Source organism: Protopterus annectens, chromosome 3.part1 (genome assembly GCF_019279795.1).
Source record: "Protopterus annectens isolate FY-2018-M chromosome 3.part1, PAN1.0, whole genome shotgun sequence".
NCBI lineage: Eukaryota > Metazoa > Chordata > Ceratodontiformes > Protopteridae > Protopterus > Protopterus annectens.
Window position 1 is genome coordinate 389,009,454 of NC_056732.1, and position 12,278 is coordinate 389,021,731.

Sequence of the window (12,278 nt, forward strand, 5' to 3'; positions counted from 1 at the left end):
GATCAGGTCTAAACCACCTCTGCCTAACTTGCAGGGCAAATACCATGACCATCAACTCAACCAGATTGATATGAAGCCCTTTCCCTTTGGGTCTCCACCTTGCCTGCATCAGGGAGAACCCAAAATGGCCTATCCAGTCCATTAGCTACACATTCATCCATCCTAATCTGTGAAAAGCTTGGCAGAAGGAAGGGCAATTTCATGTGCTAAAATGGATGGGCATAATCCATCAACATAGATCCTAGGGAAACTTGTAACACTAGGAGTAGATATTTGAGTGGTGAGATAACCTATCACTTGTTGACATTGCACTGTCCTCTGAAACACTCATATATGGTGCAAGTAAACCGGATAGACAGAATGGTTGCTGACATAACACCCAGGAGGTATAGGAGGGTTCAAGCCTCAAATTACCTCCAATTTCTTATAAACACACACACACACACACACACACACACACACACACACACACACACACACACACACACACACACACACACATATATATACAGTGACTGAACTAGGACTTCTTGTTTCTCTATGTAGACAGGAATGGCAAACAGTGAAATGTCCAACTCCAAGCTAACAAAAGAAACTGTTTGCACTGGAACTAAGAAAGACTTTTTCTGGTTTATTTTTACCTCCCTCCAAAGGCCTGCAACAGCAGAAAGACCCTGAAAAGGACAGCTACAAGGAAGTCCCTAAACACGGTTGTCAATATCCAATTATCTAAGTATAGTATTGAATATTCTAAGTAAGGGAACAATGGGAAGTAATTCTTCTGCGAGGCCTCAGCTAACACAGTCACCGAAAATAACAGTACCTTGTACTAAAAATGGCACCAGCCCAGACTGAACTGATAGTATCTCCAATGAACTTCATAGACACTAATGAGCTAGTTGGTGTCTATCATGCCTAGCAGTGCTACTCAGGTTCTCAGTAGAAGCAGAGACATAATACCCTGGAAAGCTCTCACCCAGAAGTTAACGTACCACATGTGGTTGGTAAAATCAAGGAGTTCCAAAATCGGACAGACAATGAAAGTTAAGTATTTGCTGTAACAAAATACCTACATTGGGAGTTTCATCTTTGTCACTTACAGAACTAAGACTTGCAGGACACAGTCACCCTGACGCCCAAAACCTTCCTCGGCTACCTCAGACCCTCCTCTCACCATACATTATGTATTTATTTCATATTTTTATTGATTTCATTTATTCTTTTTTGACCAGGTTAGTCCCACTAGGCCAATGTCTTTTTTGTGAAACTCGAGGTGGTACTTATATTGACTAGGGGAAATTTGGCCAGGCACTAGCCTTTTTTTTTTTTTTTTTTTTTTTTAGATATTCTTTTTTGAAAAGTGTTATAGTGTCTTTTATATCATCTGAAAGACAGCACACTCAGGAATGCAGCACCCTCTTCATGCCGCAATGCGGTGTCAGTATTGTAAAATGAATCCTAGCACCTGATGCTGGAATAGAACTCACAGCCTTCTGAACTTCTAGCACTACACATGAGTGTGCTACTTGTTAAGCCACTGACACTAACTTGAGGTGAAGGAAGAAGGGTGGGATGAAGAAAGAGATGAAGCTACCAAAGCAGATTGATTGTTTTTTTAAGTATGTAACTTTTCATAGCCGGCAATGACATCTCCATAACTGGTTAAAACATTATCCAATGCTTGGCCACTTAGATGGTTCTCATGAATGAATGGCCTAACTAATGGTGGCCTTGAAGGAAAAACTAGACTTGGAGATCACATTCAGATTGAAATATTTTGTGAAAGTATTAAGTGATGCCAATGTGGCAGTTGCACCAACATCATCCAAGGAGGCATTTTTGAAGAAAGCTTGTGAAGTGACCACTGCTCTAACACAATTTGCATTTACAAATACTTGCAGGACATCTAAGAAAATCATATGCACAGTGAAAGCAAAAGAAATAGGGGTGGTTTGGATACTTTGGAATCTAACTTTTTACTGTAAAATGGAAGGATTCACAGCTTCTTATTCCATGTGTCTTTTTTCTATCCAAGTTGCCTATGCACATTCATGCAATAAAGTAAGGGCCGGATTCAATAAAGCCTACACTAAGTGTACACTAAGTGCACACCGTTCTGAGTGAACAGACAACACAGACATAACTCACACCTTCTTCCTCTTAATTTTATTTTTCCTACTGATATTCTTGCAATTTTAAATACTGACAGGGATTCATAAAGGTTACCACAAAGTGTAGACTACACTTAGTGTAATCTTTTTGAGTGACTAGAAAGCACAAAAAAATGTGATAAGAACTTTACTGAATACATATTGTGTACACTAAGTGTACACAGTGTAGGCTTTACTGAATCTGGCCCTAAGTTTTTCTCATAGAAAGCATGATTATTGAAGAAAGTGGACAGTCAGAGGATTGATTAATATTAATTTCCATGGCCACTTTCAGTGTAAAGGATGGACTCATCTTCACAAATATGTGATCTTTTGTCAAAAATAACAAGGGTGGTCACACAAGGCTTGGAGCTCAGAAATTCTTCTAGCTAAAGTGGTACCAAATAAGAAGACAGATTTCTGTGAAATATATTTTAAACCCACAGAGGAAACAGGCTCAAAAGGGGGGGGGGGAGTAAGCTTCTCCAGGGCAATGTACAGTTCCCAGTCAGGAACCAAAGGATTGTTGAAGTGGGCTGAAGCTGGAAAGTGCCCCTCAAGGTCTTACAGTCTGAGACAAGCTAAAGCGTTAGAATCAGCACCTTGTTGAAAAGTCAGCATGGCTGCCAAATGGACCTTAACAGAGGATAAGCTAAGGCCTGAATCAAAAATCTATGGCAAATACTTAACAACACTAGGAAAAGAAGTGGTGAAAGGGTCTCTCCCCCTGGCACTGACCCATAAGGGAAAATGAGACCATTTACCATGGTAAGTCTTTCTTGTGCTGCTCTCTTGGCAGAAGTAAGGTTATGGACCACCTGCTGGGGACATAAAGGGTCCCTGACCATCACTGGAACTGGTGAAACAAAGTGGGTAACCTGAGGGAGTGAAGGTGCAAATGACACTTAACTTTGGGTGAGACAGGAGATGCTTGGACAACTGTAGTTGGAAAAGCCTGTCAAAAGAGATGATGTGAAAGACGGGGGAACCACACTTGTAGGGGGGGTCAAAAAGGGGATATTAAGATCACTTTTGCCTAGCAAGACTTGGTTGTTGTTGTGTCTTTCGGCTTATCCAGGTTAGGGGTCGCCACAGCGGAACTCCGGTCTGCTAATGTTTGGTAGTGGATTTTTACATGCCGAGTTACCAGCCCTGATGCACAACCTTCAACGAAGGTACGCCCATTCACGCATGTCTCCACGCAGAAAACACTCTAGCTGAGAATCGAACAGGACAACGTCTTGCTGTGAGGCGACAACGCAACCGCAAGACTTGGTCATTTCAGAAATTTACAGGAAAAGGGAAAGGAGGAAAGGAATTTTGGGGACCATTTCTTAATGAGTGTATCCCTGGGGCACCCCCAGAAGAAGGAAAAATGGAAAAGAAGTTTCTGCATTTGAAGTTATTCAGGGATACAACAAACAGGTTGCAACATAACTTCCCCATGTGATTAAGAGTCTTCCTACAATCACCTGACTGAGAGGTCACTCATGGGGCATCAATTAACAATGGCTGAGTTGTTCCACTAAAGATCTTACTTATCCCAGGAGCAAAGGCCCTTCCCCATACCTCACAGTGTCATAACAACGGGGAGAGGAATGATTTCCCCCTCCACCAGCCAAAAAAAGTAATGCAATCAGTCAACCATTTGGCTAAAGTCACTTTAGAAATTGGTTTGCCTAATTTTGATTCAGAAAAAGAAACAAATTGTTCAGATTTCCACAATTTTTTGGTTCTGTGAAGACAGAAATCTAACTGTCTGTGAACATCTAACTGGTGTAAAAAATGGTTTGTGAAAAATCTTACCATAACCGTAGATGTCCTTCCCTTCTATGTTGCAGTATTCTTTACATATGGGTTGTATTCTACTATCGACCCAATGTCTGGCTTGTATACAAAAGGTTCAAGCTACTTCCTGTACGTTGGATGTCACACGTAGGCTCAAGGAACGTCAGCCATAAAAGGGACATCCGCATGTACATTCCTCAGAATAAAGTAGCCCCATGGGTAAACTCCCAAACCATCTGTGGTTACGGTAAGTTTTTACACAACTATTCTGTCCTTCTATTCAATGTTGGAGTATTCTTTACATATGGGAGAGTGCAAATGCTGAAAAGGGACACAGGGAGGGGGGTGTTACAAAGAGAAGTTAGGCAGAAACAGTTTCCAGAAATCCATGCAGGATTGCTCTAGCAAAACCTGCTCTGGCCCTGGAAATATTTCCAGCTTGTAATACCTTGTAAAAGTATGAACAGATGACCACGTCACAGCTTCCAGAATGGACTTGAGTATCCAAACCCATGAAAAAAGCCAGTGAGGATGCAACAGATGTAGTGGAATGGGCTTTAACTAAAGTGGATAGTGATGTCCCATGAAATTGATAACAAAACAGAATGGCTTTAGAAATCCATGAAGAGATAAGTTTATTTAGAAACAGGCGAACCCAGAGCCCTAGGGTGAAAATACATGAAAAGTTTATCAGATTTCCTGATGGACTTAGTTTTGTCAAGATATAATCTAAGCTGTCTATGCACATCTAGATAATGCAAAATTCTCTCACTAGGAGATTGTGGAGATGGAAAAAAGGTAGGCAATTAGATAGTTTGATTTAAGGTAGGGTCATTGACCACTTTAGCCATAAAGGACGGATTAGTTCTCAAAGAAACCCTGTCCTTATGGAAGATTAGGAAAGGCAGTGAAGTCATTAATGCTTGGATCTCAGAAACTCTTAAGGCAGAGGTAATGGCTACCAGAAGCACTGTCTTTAAAGTACAAAATTTCAGAGAAGCTGCGGCTGCTGGTTCAAAAGGGGCCTGAGTCAACTTCAAGACAAAATTAAGATTCCAAGGAAAAGGAACTGGTTTCTTGACAGGACTGATGTGTAAGACACCTTTTAAGAAAAGTTTAACTTCCAGCCTGGAAGCCAATGGAGGAGTTAAAGGCAGGCAAGCAGACAAGGCAGAGCAGTGGACCTTAACAGAAGACTAAGAAAGACCAATGTTGAGTAACTCACACAGGTAAGATAACACCAAAAGAATATCCACCAAGACGGGGTCCTTTTTCCTTTTTTTTGGAAATGTAAGATTTCCTAATAGTGGGTTTCCTGGCCTCCTGGAAAACTCGAAGCACATCCTTAGAGAAAATTTCTAGTGCCTAAAAGGAATCAAAAGTTGATCACCCACAAGGTCAGATGAAGAGTTGACAAGTTTGGGTTTATACCTCTCACTGCAAGAAATCTAGACAAACCACAGGTAAAAGCGGGACAAAGGCACAAAAATAGGGACAATTTTTAAGCATAGTTCTTACAAACTTTGAAAGTTGATAGAATAACACGTTTTGCATTAACATGATTTTTTTTTAATGGTATGAAGTCTGAAACCCAAATGTCTGTCATTATTTTCTAACTTGAATCTTTAATGATTTGCCATTAATTTGACAGAAAACCTTAACTTTATGAAAAACAGACCAAAAATATGATCCAAAAATCTGGGCATTTTGCAAAAATCTGTACAGTTGAGAGGTTTTGTGGGTGAATCAAAGATCTCTTGTCCTAAGTCAGTAGGTCCATACGGTGAGGTAATTGCACTGATGGCCCTTAGCTAATTGCGGAAAAAGAGGGAACCAATGTTGTCTTGGCCAAAAGGGAGTCACTAACAAGATTTTTGGTTTGTCCTGTGAAATTTTCAGCAGGACTTTCTGAATCACAGAGAAGAGGGGGAATGCATAAAGAAACATTTCTTTCCATGAAAAGGATAGGGCGTCCACTTTCCAAGCCAGAGGGTGAGGGACTCTGGTACAAAAAAGAGGAAGTTGTCTGTTCAGACGGAAGGCAAATAAATCCATCTCTGGAGTACCCCACCAGTGAACTAAATCCAGGAACACCTCCCTGTGAAGCATCCACTCGTATGACAGTGTCATGGATCTGCTCAATGCATCTGACACCCATTTCTGAGCAGATGGAAGGTACACTGCATGCAGTGAGACTTTGTACTGAATAGCCAACTCCCACGCTTTGATTGCTGGGCGAGAAAGAATATATGATTTGGTACCGCCCTACTTGTTTATGTACCAAAGGACTGTAGTATTGTCTGTTAGAATCTTGAAGGGTCCTGGTAGAAGCAGAGGATGCAATGCCTGTAAGCCGTGAATCAAAGCCCTCATTTACCCGATATTTATGTGTGCTCTCCTCTGAGTGGGTGACCATAGTCCCTGAACCTTTCTGGAAGTAAAAGTTGCTCCCCATCCTAAGTCTGAGGCATCTATATAAAGTTCCTGTACTGGTTGAGGAATCTGAAGAGGTTAACCAGGATTCTGAATCTGAAGAGGCAAACCAGGATTCAGACTGAGATGTTGCATCCATCACCCTAGCTCTTTTTTCAAGCACAGAAGAAGAGGAGTGACAGTTTCTAAGAGATGAGCATGCTGAGACCAGACTTTTTCAGAAAGTAGTGGAACTTCCTCATGTGAAGTTTTGCAAAGGGCAACAAGGGGCTGTAGAGGCCATGAACCCAAGAAGTCTGAGGAATTCCCTGGCAGTGATGGAAGGAAGAGGTAGAAGAGATGCCATGGAAACTGTGAGAGAAACAGCTTTCTCTGAAGAAGAAATATCATCATCATATCTGTTCTGAACCTGCACCCCAGAAAAATGAGATCCTGATTGGGTGAAAGAGTAGATTTGTTTTGGAATTTATTGTGAACTCCAAGCCTTGTAGAAGGGAACAGCTAGATCCAGGTGTTGCAGCAGAAGATCTGGACTGCTGGCAAGAAAAAGCAGGTATTCCAGGTAAGGGTAAATCAAGACCTTTCAGCCTTAAGAAAGCAATAGCTGGGGCTAGACACTTTGTGAAAACCCTTGGAGCAGTAGAAAGAACAAAAGGCAAGGCAGAGAACTGAAAGTGACAAGAACCCACGGGAAACGTAAGAATCTCCTGAAGTGAGGTTGAACAGGGATATGCAGGTAAGCATACTTTAGATCCAGTGAAACTAAGAAGGCTTGAGGAGGCACAAGAGGGAGAAGAGACTGTAGGGACAGCATCGCGAAAGAAGGCACCACCAGGAAGGTATTCAACATTGAGAGATCCAGAATGGGTCTCCAAGGACCCTCTTTTCTTGGAACCAAAAACATCCTGGAATAAAATCCCCTTCCTTGCTGATTTGAAGGGACTGGTTGAATGGTGCCTTGTGGAGAAAGTTGAGCAAGCAGCTGAAGAAACAGATGTAGTTCATCTGAGGGTGGTTGAGGATTCTCCTGAAAGGGGGGGGAAGAGACTTCCTTTTGAATAATGGATATCACCCAGGAGTCCTGAGTGATCTCCCTCCAGGCTGAAAGGGAAACAGAAAGGCAAAGAGACAGAGGGGTATTTCTTGGAAGTTGGGGGTGGATGTCACAGAGAACCTGATCTGGATTGAAAGGGCTGCTGGGGGAATGGAGCAGAAGTGAACGTTTTTGACTGAGGAGGTCTCCTAATAGATTTCCGTAGCCTAGAACTCAAGGGAGCTGAGAAAGAGGAAGACCTGGAAGGTTTCCTAACAAAAGGAGTTTTGGCAGGGAAGTTCCTATGAAATGTAGGAAATGGAGAAACTAGCAAGTGCTTTAAATCTTGGAGCTTCTCACCTTTTTCTTTTAGAGTCTTAAAGAGTTCTGCAGGAGCTTTTCCAAAAAGAGCAGAATTATCCAATGGAGCAACAGCAGTTTTGCCTTGATGTCATCTGGAAGAGCTTGTAGATGCAGCTAAGAATATCTCCTAAGAACAGAAGCAGAAGCTGCAGACCTGGAGGAATCTTCTACAGCATCATAGTTGCATTTAATGGAATGCCTACAAACCTGTGAATATGCAGCTAAAAGAGAAAGAGACACAGACTTGGCTAATGAATCCAGAAGTCTGAGAAGCTTGGGATAGCAAAGTTAGATAACACCTAGACATATGGGTCTGGTAATTAACAGCCCTGATTGCAAGGGTTGAAGTGTAAACCTTCTAACCTACCCTCTCTAAAATTTTACTTTCTTTGTCTGAAGGAAGTAATTTAGTAGAGGGGACAACCCGACAGGATTTGTCAGAAGTGATAGAGACCACTGCTGGGTCTACTGAAGGACATCTAAAAAAATTGTAATCCTCAGAGACCTTATAGAAATAGTCAGGCCTTTTGGGAGTTGGTGCCTATGAATCTGGGTTTTTGGAGGATGAAGCAAAGGCATCAAGGAAGGCTGGAAGCATTGGAGGGACAGCTGCAGGTGCAGTGGCCACCACCTGAAGCAAGTCATAGTATCTCTTTTGTTCCTCTGAAATTTGAGAGGAATCCCACTTAAAGAATTCTCTCATCTTATTGACCGTCTTGCCAAAAGAGAGTTCTTCCATGGGTGAGTCTCCCCCACTGGACTCTTCCTCTGGGGAAGCATATTCCAAGGAGGAAGGTATCTGTGTGGAATATGCTAAAGAATCTTTATCTGAGTAAGACCCCTCTGAGTCAGAATCCTGTGCCAGGATAGCAATGAAAGACCCCTGAGGACCTGATGGCAGCACAGGGAAGGAGGAAAAAGCAGGACCTGAAATAGGAGAAGCCAAAGCCGGAGGCCTAAGGGCCATCAAGGCCTTAATAAGACCTTGAGATAAAACTTCCCAGTCCAACGTAGGGGTAGAAGGTCCTGCAGGGTGTTTAGTCTTTTGTTTCTTTTTTAGCAGGTCTCTCTAAAGCAGGAGCCAAGCCTGGTGTAGGCCAAACGGCTGAAACTTGCTGTTGCAAGAAAATTGAAGCAGTTCCCGAGTCCTCAGAAATAAGTCGCCATGGGTCCCCCAAATCGTCCGAACCAGACATCTGCATGGCCTCGGACATGTTCAGATCCACAATCCTGACAGCCTCCAATGCAGTTCCCGCCGGAGAGATGGCCCCTACCTCCAAGCGTACCACCGGGTTTTCACCAACCTCAAGGGGTACATGAGAGAGACAAGGTTCAGCTGAAGAGGATTCAGGCCTAGCTTTGCCCACCTTCTCTTCACGGACAGCTCAGAGGAACTCGTGGAACCCTCCATCGATTCCCTAGACAAACATTTAAGCCTCTGGTTTTCAAGATACAAGTTTAAAGCAGACAGACGACTATGCACAGGACCAATGGTCGTGGTTAGGCCCCAAACATGTCAAACAGAGCTCGTGTCTATCCTTATGTGGAATTTGTCTTCCACACCTACACTTGCCCTTTCTGGATGACATTAACAATAACAAGCAGCAGAAGCAAGCAAATAAATCCCCAAAAAAAGAAGTTATGTCTTACCATAAGGTTCCATCTGTGTTGTTGATATTCTTCCATTCATCACTGATGGGTTCGGTTTGGATCCATAGGAACCATGTCGGCCTAATACCAAGCTTGTTTACACCAAACATTCTCGAGCTAAGCTGCTACCCACAGTGCCCTTCTCCCTGTTACCTCAGATCGAGTTTGCATAAGACATATAGAAGTAAGGTAGAGGCCATTTCTGCACAAAAACCCTGAGAACACCACAAGGACCCATGAGATCCACCAGGAGTCTTTGGTGGGGGACGGAGGGTGGGATGTGATGAATGGAAGAAGATCAACAACACAGATGGAACGTTATGGTAAGACATAACTTCTTTATCTGATTTTGCTAATCTATTCATCACTGATGGGACAGAACCCCAAGCTACCTGAGAAACCTGGGTGGCCCTTATGGAAGAATATTCCTGAGCACCATTGAGCCGAAGGCCGCTCTTCCCCTGGAGACCATATCCAACTTGCAATGTTTGATGAAAGTGTGAGGTTTAGCCCAAATGGCTGCAGCGCAAATGTCATCCAGAGAAGCTCTGGAGTGAAAAGCAACAGAAGTTGCTATAGCTCTACTTGAATGTGCTTTGATATTGTGAAGTTTAGGCTCATTTGTACGTGAATAAGAAAAAGCAATACAATCTCTGAGCCACTTTGATAAAGTGACTTTTGATACAGCATATCCCATTTTTGGACCAGAGAAGGAAATGAAAAGTTGATCTGACTTGCGGACAGATTTAGTCCTGTCTAAGTAAAAACGTAGTTGCCTATGTACGTCCAATGAGTGCAGACAGTATTCTCCTTTATTGGAATAGTTTGGGAAAAACACTGCGAGTTCAATGGATTGGTTCACAGAGAAATCAGAAATCACTTTGGGGAGAAAAGATGGATTAGTACGTAGGTGATACTCTGTCTTTATGAAATATTAAGTACGGTATCTTGATGCATAAGGCTTGTAATTCTGATATCCGCCTAGCTGACGTGACAGCTACCAAAAGTAGAGATTTCCATGATAGGAATTTGAGATCACATTTTGCAGCAGGCTCAAAAGGGGGTAAAGAGAGAGACTGTAGTACTAGGGAGAGATTCCATGCTTCTAACGAATGCCTGATTGGAGGTCTGCTTTGAAACACTCCTTTGAGAAAGGTGGAGATAAGTGGAGTGCCCTCTAATCCGTTATGAAAATTGGAAATAGCTGCTAAATGGACTCGTATGGTAGAAGCTGATACTCCAGTCTCAAAAAACTCAGAAAGGTATTGAAGTATAACAGAGACTGGAGCGGAGAAGGGATCTAGCATCCATTCTTTAGACCAAAGAGCAAATCTTTTCCATTTATCTCTGTAAAGTTTTCTGGTGGATAGCTTATGGGAGGCCAGAATGATATCGCGAACAGGTGAGGAAAGGGTTTCCTGCCTGACGACTAACGTAAGTGGAGAAACCAAGCTGTCAGCTTTAGAGTGGACAGATTTGGGAGAGTCAACCCTTGGGGGTGAGAAATTAAGTCTGGACGAGTGCCCAGGATCCATGGAGGTTGTAACAGGTGAGGCCAAAGGAAGGGGAACCACACCTGATGAGGCCAGAATGGGGCACCAAAAAGAATCTCGAGTAAAAACCGGATCCGCATTGATCTCGAGGGACTGGTTGGATAACTCTTTTTGACACAGCTTTCTTATCTCTAAAGCACTTCTTCCCGTTGATTGGGTGGAACATCGGGAAGGTTTTTCGAAGGTTCTGGACAGGAGGATAGAGGGATTTAGTAACCTCTCCAGATTATCCTCTGCATCCATCGATCATTTGAGACACAGTGCCAGACAGTTTGGTGCAGAGAAAAACAAGCCCCGACTGGTTCCAGAGGAAAAAGACCGCCCAGAGAAAGAATCCCTGGAGTCTTGGTTTTGGGGACCCCCTCTGACCCTAAAGGGGCGTTTTCCACCACTGGAACTCCCTCTGCCTCTAGGGGAATCCTCGCCATGTGAGTTATGGAAAAGACCTTGAGATTTCTTGTGCCAGATTTCCCTACTCCTCTGGTTCCTGGAAAAAGAAAGTACAGTTGTGTACACTTACCATAAATGTAGCTGTTCGAGTGTATTCACTGTTGCAGTCATTACATTTGGGTAATCTGCTGGCAGGTTGCCCTCAGTTGGCCTGAATAACAAAGTCTTGGGTCCTGTGTCGGTTGCTATCTCCTGTTCCATGACATCAGGCCGTCAGGGGTATAAAACATGCAGCCGACGCCATTTTATTCAGTTTTTCTTGCCCCAGATGTCAGGTGCCCCCCCAAATGGGGAGCAAAAAAAAAAAAAAAAATATATATATATATATATATATATATATATACACAGAAATATATATATAAATGCACTTTTAGCAATATAAACTTTACCTTCATCTAAAAGCAAATACACCACAAAGGCTTTAGTATATAGTGAAGGAAAGAAAAGTTATAGAAAAGGAGGATGGCATGTGGGTAACCCGGACTGCAACAGTGAATACACTCGAACATCTACATTTATGGTAAGTGTACACAACTGTACTATGTTCTTTGTGTTTCACTGTTGCAGTCATTACATTTGGGTAGAATCCCAAAGCTATGGATGGGAGGATGGAACTAAATAGTATTAGGAGCGGATATAAGGCCCTGCAGAACTGCAGTGGCAAAGCCTGCCCTGGATTTGGAGAAGAGAGGCAAATGATAATGCTTTGTGAAGGTATGAACAGAGCTCCAAGTAGCAGCCTCTAGAATGTCTTTGGTTGGAACCCCTCTGAGAAATGCTGCTGAGGTACAGGCAGCCCTGGTGGAATGTGGCCTGATCCCCTTGGGCACAGGTTTACCATGGTGTAAGTAGCAGAAA

General features: G+C 42.8%; 1 protein-coding gene across 3 annotated transcripts in view; it reads right to left on the reverse strand.

The window, feature by feature from the left end:
- The window catches only part of CTDSPL (CTD small phosphatase like), a 1,248,266-nt gene that overhangs the window by 803,264 nt on the left and 432,724 nt on the right, over nucleotides 1–12,278 (reverse strand). The gene's annotated exons all lie outside the window — the stretch shown is intronic.